The sequence below is a fragment of the Ailuropoda melanoleuca genome, chromosome 2 (genome assembly GCF_002007445.2).
Source record: "Ailuropoda melanoleuca isolate Jingjing chromosome 2, ASM200744v2, whole genome shotgun sequence".
Lineage (NCBI taxonomy): Eukaryota > Metazoa > Chordata > Mammalia > Carnivora > Ursidae > Ailuropoda > Ailuropoda melanoleuca.
In genome coordinates this window covers 119,468,521-119,475,302 of record NC_048219.1, presented here as the reverse complement: position 1 = coordinate 119,475,302, position 6,782 = coordinate 119,468,521, and the positions used below count along the sequence as shown (strand labels likewise).

General features: G+C 36.1%; 1 pseudogene; it reads right to left on the bottom strand.

The window, feature by feature from the left end:
- Positions 1–5,292: 5,292 nt before the first annotated feature.
- Positions 5,293–5,730, bottom strand: LOC109490228 (annotated as a pseudogene).
- Positions 5,731–6,782: the final 1,052 nt, after the last annotated feature.

The following is a 6,782-nucleotide window of genomic DNA, read 5'->3' as shown; positions in this document are numbered from 1 at the left end:
CAAAGACACTCCCATGAATCAGGTTGAAAGATAATCCTTCCACCATACTTTTCATTTGCTAGACTCGTACTAAAACAATGCATACATCTGGATCAGAAAACTTTAAGATTTTGTAGACAAAATTAAGGAGTTTCAAAGATTAGCGGCAAAAGCAACAGAAGTAGAGAAAAATTCAACTTACAAAATACAATTTAAAATGCATAAAGTCCATAATGAGGAATGCTATGGTCTGAATGTATGTATCCCCCTCAAATTCATGTGTTGAAATCGTACCCCCCCCCAAAGATGGTGGTATTAAGAGGTGGGGCCTTTGGGAGGTGATTAGGTCATGAGGGTGGAGCTCTCACGAATGAAATTAGTGCCCTTAGAAAAGCTTCCAGAGATACCCCCAGCTCTTTCCACCATGTGAGGATACAATGAAAAGTCTGTGGCCTGGAAGAGGGTCCTCACCCAACCATTCTGGCACTCTGATCTCAGACTTCCAGTCTCCAGAACTGTGAGAAATAAATTTCTGTTGTTGATAAGCCAGTCTGTAATATTTTGTTAAAGCAGCCAAATGCACTAAGACAAGGAAAAGACTGCTTTATGTGTGTGTGTGTTTGTGTGTGTGTGCTTAAAAAGGATTAAAAATAAGAGACTTACAGGAGGACACACTGTATTAGGGCCTAATTCCCTTTATCTTTCAATAAAGCAGCAAAAATAAGCGAAAAAGGTGTTTTCCTTGGTTCTTCTTCCAAAGTGTGGCTTTCATGGTGTACTTTTTAATAGAAAGAGTCCTCTGGCAATGAAAAAGATAGTCTTCTTCTTCTTCTTCTTTTTTTTTTTTTTTTGGTCAATTTTGGTCCTTCTTTATTTTATTAAAAAAATTTTTTTATTATTATGTTCAACTAGCCAGCATATAGTAGTACATCATTAGTTTTTGATGTAGTGTTCAGTGATTCCTTAGCTGAGTATAACACCCAGTGCTTCACCACACGTGCCCTCCTTAAAACCCATCACCGGGTTACCCCATCCCCCACCCCCTTCCTTTCTGTAACCCTCAGTTTGTTTCCCAGAGTCCAGAGTCCCTCATGGCTTCTCTCGCTCTCGATAGTCTTAACTGACTTCCCACTCCCCTCAGCAGCAAATGATTTGCTGGTAACTAGGGCTGTAGAGCAGCTCCTCCAGGCAAGCGCTGGCTTCCCGCCTCCCTCGACCTAAAATGGCATATATTCACATAGTGCAAACTTTTCAAAAATGTAGAAAGGCATGCAGTGAAAAGTTGTGCTCTCATCCTGTCCACCGTTTACACAGCTCCCTTCACACACACATACGCACACACACACACAGAGCCATAATTAATTCTTACATGTTCTTGGCAGATTTCTTTATGCATTGACCAGAAAATATGAATATATAGTCTTATTCTTCCCTTTTTATAAAAAGTAGCACACAATATGCACTGTTCTATACATTTTTTTGCATTTAACAATGCATTTTGATGATTAATACTAGAGAGTGTCCTCGTTTTTTTTTTTTTTAAACCATTGTGTAGTACTTCACTCTGTAAATGTTCAATGACTTTTTAACTAGTTTCCTATTGATGGGTGTATGAGTTGTTTCCAGTTTTTTTTTAAGATTTTATTTATTTATTCGACAGAGATAGAGACAGCCAGCAAGAGAGGGAACACAAGAAGGGGGAGTGGGAGAGGAAGAAGCAGGCTCATAGCGGAGGAGCCTGATGTGGGGCTCAACCCCACAACTCCGGGACCACGCCCTGAGCCGAAGGCAGACGCCTAACCGCTGTGCCACCCAGGCGCCCCGAGTAGTTTCCAGTTTTTAAAGCAATAGTGGTCTAGATAACATTACACATAATGTCATTACACATGTGGGCAAGTATATCTGCAGGATAAATTCCTAGAAGTGCAGTGTATACGCAGTTTTGATTAACCTTGCAAAATGTCTTCCCATCAGAGCTGTACCAATTTCAATTCTCCCTAATGTATGAGAAGGCCTGTCTTCCTACAAACAATGAAGTGTGTTGTCAAGCTCTTAGACCATTACCAAACTGGAAAGTGATATAGAAGTGTAGTTTTAACATTGCATTTCTCTTATTATAAGTGGACTTGATCATCTATTTATATTTACAAGACATTTTGATTTTTTCCTATGACATATATGTGTGTGTGTGTATATATATACTTCTGCCTATTTTTCTAGTATGTGGTTAGTTTTTATTGGTTTCTAGTAGCTCCTCATATGTTAGGGAGGTTAGTAGTTGTCTATGACATAGGTTTCTCAGTTTGCCATTTATCTTTTGACTTTGTTTATAATTTCATATCTTGTTAATTTTTTTTATTTCATGGATTCTAGATTTTTGAGTTATAAAGACTTTCTTCATTGAAATGTTAAAATGGAACTTCCTGTGCTTTCTTCTAATACTTATCCATTGTCCATCGTCGATTCAAATGAAATCTATCCTAGTTTGACTAGATCACTAGATATGGGGTATGAGTACAACATCTTTTCCCCACACATTCTATCACCATTTATTGAAGTGTTTGTCTTTTCCCTACTGATTAAAAACACTATCTTTTTCATCTGGTGAATTGCAGTATGCTTTTGGAGTTATTTCTGGACTTTGTATAATATTCTATTGGTCAGTCTGTCTAATGATGAACCAGTCCCACACTGTTTGAAGTGTTCAGGTTATTATGTTTATGTTTTTATAAAATATAGAGTGGTAGTTCCCCCTCACTGCCCCTCCCCTCCTCCAGTTTTCCTTCCCATTTTTGATAATTTTTCCGTATAAACTTTATGATCACTTTGCCTAGCCTCAAAAAACTCACTGTCAACATTTTTCTTTTGGGCTCCTGTTGAACTTATAAATTAACTCAGAAAGAATTGACATCTTTTTGTTGTTAACTCTACCAACTAGATTCATCTCCCCTTTGTACAAAACTTCTTATGTGTCTTCCAGTAGGGTTTTAAGACTTCTTATTAAGTTTATTCCCCTGCCTTTTATCTTCTTTTCTTTCTTAGATGAGTATTTTTCCATTATATATTCATACTGTTTGTTGTGTTTCTTTTGTATATTAATTTTGTGCCCCACTATTTTGCTAAATAGCTTTTCATTTGAGTCTCTTGAGTTTTCCAGGTATATAATTATAATACCTGGTAGGAAGTTTCCTAATGGACACTGTGGAGAGAAGAAATTGTGCTTTTCAGTTTAGCAGATGGAAATTCCTTCTGATAAATCTCGGGAAAGACAAATATAGATACATTCTGGACTCTTGGTGCTCTAGACCAGACCACATGATGAATGTCCAGTGTTCAAAAAATGTAGTATCATTTTACAAGGGATATACGAGAATGAGGACAAATAATTTTTTTAAAACAAGTAATTCAGTATTATCTTAATCTTAGTCATCATAATTGCCATCACATCTTAAATTTATACAGAACACTCTATTTTTAAAAATCACTAATACAAAGCTACCTATTTGTTACCACTTTTGTTATTACAAGCATTTCAAAAATACCTTTAGGATATTCACGTATGGCTTGTGGAGTTTAAAACAGTGTGGTAAAGGAAAAAATCCAGTTGTATGCAAGCAACTACCCATCAGTCTCGAAGTGGGATTTGTATTTAAGTAGCTTAAATGAGTTGATTTGTGTTTAGGATGGGCACAGCAAATCCTCCTTGCTGATTGCTAAACTCTCCTCAACTAACAATGATCTTCTTTGTTGATCTTCAGGGCACGGTGTCTCATCTGTTTAGTTTGGCCTTTTATTTGACTTTCATTGACTTTGCGGCCAAGCCTGTTTTCTTTGTTTGATATGTTAGCTCAAATATGTAGGTGAACTCAGCCGTTTAGTGATAGGCATAAAATTTTTTAAAATAACACATACTAGGTTTGATGAGCGAATATAATTTTCCCGTGTAAATGGAGAAGTAACTGTTTGATTTTTGAGTAATATTTTGCTGTCCTTTAGAGGAGTTGTCCAGCTGTCTTTTGCTAGGAGACATAGACTTCTGGTTGCTGAATTTCTGCCAGCCTTTTTTCTACATACTGTGCTCAACCTTAGATTAGGTAGAGACAATTTTAAATCTTCTTTAAGTGCTTCCTAAGATATTAGCACCTTTCAGTGTTAGTGTCTGAAGAGCTGCAGCTGTCACCCAAGTCTCAGTACTGGGCTAGCCACTACAACATAAAATTTGAGGTACATCACAAGTTGTGCCATGTTTCTAACTATTAGAAAAAATGTAAATATACATACTGGGCAGTATGTCAATGAACGTAAAAATGTACAATAGAGAAACCAAAGATTGTGAGTATGAACATTTGTACCTGTTGATACAGAAACCCTGACTTCGCCTAGTAAATTCAACTTTATTACCTTCCCTCTGGTATGATTGAATCTCAATATTTTACTTATCTTCTACAAAATTCTCTTTTAAAAAGCCAAAATACAAAATGCTTTTAAAATCCTAAAGTTTTATATAAATTTCTGTTTTATTTAAGGTGTTAATTCTGTTCAAAAACCAGTGAAACTTCCGATCGAGTAACATGAGGTATTAAAATCTTAAGGGACTTATTCTGTGTGTGTTGAGATGCTGGCAATTGAAATATTCTTATCAATAGGAGGTTTCTGTTGGCTCCAAACGTGAATTACTTATGTAAATGTCCCTTTAGAACCTCTGTTTATATGATAGAGATCTTAGGGGATATTAGGAAGAATGTCTTGTTTTATAGACTTTCTGATTTGCTAACACACTTGAAGTTTCAATACTCAGAAGTCATTCATGTAACCTCTTTTTTAATTGATGTGGTTTTGAAAAGTTTCAGATACTTACTTATGTTTCCCAAGAACATTTCCTGTGTCTGGGGTCTACTATGACATTTACCCTATTTTTTTTTTCTTTTCTGGATTATTTTTTGAACATAGTGCATCTTTCAAAGAAAGAAAACAAAGAAGAAGAGGCCAAAGCAATCCCCGGTTTATTCACATGGTCAGCAGAAGAGTAAAGGAAGTCTCCCTCTACTATTTTCTAATTGACCAAGATAGAAGAATTCTTTAATAAAAAGGGCCTAATTTTATTTCTGGAACTATTTGATTATCTCAGTTTTCTGATGCAAATTGATATCAAATAAATTAGCAAGAACTTGGAAACATCTTCCATCCTTTGTGCAGTGGGAGTACAGGGCAGCTGGCAGATCACAGGGATAAGGTTGGAGAGGGTTTTTGTTTTGTTTTGTTTTGTTTTTCATTTTAGCAGTTTGTATAATGAAGGTTGTATATAAGATTACTTTATTCCTGCATCTTCTCAGTTGTTGCTTCTTCATATGTGCACTTTTCCTTTTCCACCTGACAAGATTTGGCTTTACACTCAAAGATCTTTTTGCTGTGTTTGTCCAGTTTTAGCCTAGTGATAATCACTTTGCAGGGCTGAGTGCCCACATGGACAGTCGTGTCATTGGCTTCTCCTGTTGCACATATTCAATGTAGATGACACATTTCTTTCTGTAAACTTGGACTACTTTGCCAATTTGTTGACCTTTGTAGTGTCCTCATACAACCTGAACTCTATCATCCTTTCAGATGCACACGGATGGAACATTGTACTTCTGTCTCAGCTCTTTGGAAAGAGGGAAAGACACAATCTTCCTGCAAATGTGGGAAGGTGCATTGAAATTGCCTTGTATGGTTCTTGCCCTGGTCAGAAGTCACAAAGGGATTGAACTTCATTTTGGCTACTGCGACTTCAGCAACGGCCATAAAAGAAAAAAACAAAAGATGGGGTTTTCAGAGCAGTTTCTCTAACTACAATCTCTTGGTCTGCTTGAGTGTGTGATTCTGCCTTTCTAATCTCCATTTAGCTTTTGCCTGGCCTATTCACATCCACTCTCTCTCCTCTCAAATAAATAAATAAATAAATAAATAATTTTGAAAAAGTCATGAGACTGGATGAGAACTACCAGGGAAAGAGTATACGTAGACAAGAGACTAAGTCCTGGGTCTCTCTTGCAGTAAGAGATGCTAGAGATGAGAGGAAATATCTGATTTGTTTCTCACAGTGTAAGTGTAGAGGAATACATTTTGAGGAAATTTATCCATATTCACTTTACACTTGTTTCCATAAAAAAGTTATAATAACGTTCTGTGAAAAGTCAAAGGATTGTGACAATTTCAGCAGCAGAAGACATTTGAACAATTGTAAATTGAATAGTGTACTCCCAATCTCCAATGTTAATTCTTTTTATTAAAAAAAAAATCATCCACTTTTTTTCCATTTCCATTTCCTTTTTTTTATTGTTTTGTTCGTTCATTTTGTTTTGTCAAAGTTCTGCCCGAATTTGTTGTTCAGCATTTATACAGACCTTGACTTGCCTCTTCCCATTTAAAAAGAATCTGCTAAACCGGTACCAGGTTTTAAGCAATACAAAGTCTTGGTTGGCTGCAACACTGTGCAGATAGTTTCAATATTGATACCCTAGCTTAACTTTTCTTCCTGTTAGCTGTAATTGGATAACTTGTAAAGAGAGATAGGGAGTTAAAAGTCTCATGGTAACAAAATAGTCATTCTCCAAATTATAATGTCTCCCTTTCCATACACTGTTTCTTGTTAACTCCAATATTTGCAACCATTCTCCTTATGACTTTAAAACCTTCTTACCATAGACATCTAATGAACATATTCAGCCAACTGTGTAAGTAGAATTAGTACGATGAGGTAGAGGCTAAAGAAAACATATCACAAAATTATAATATTAAGAATGTATAAAGTTATCCTGAAAATT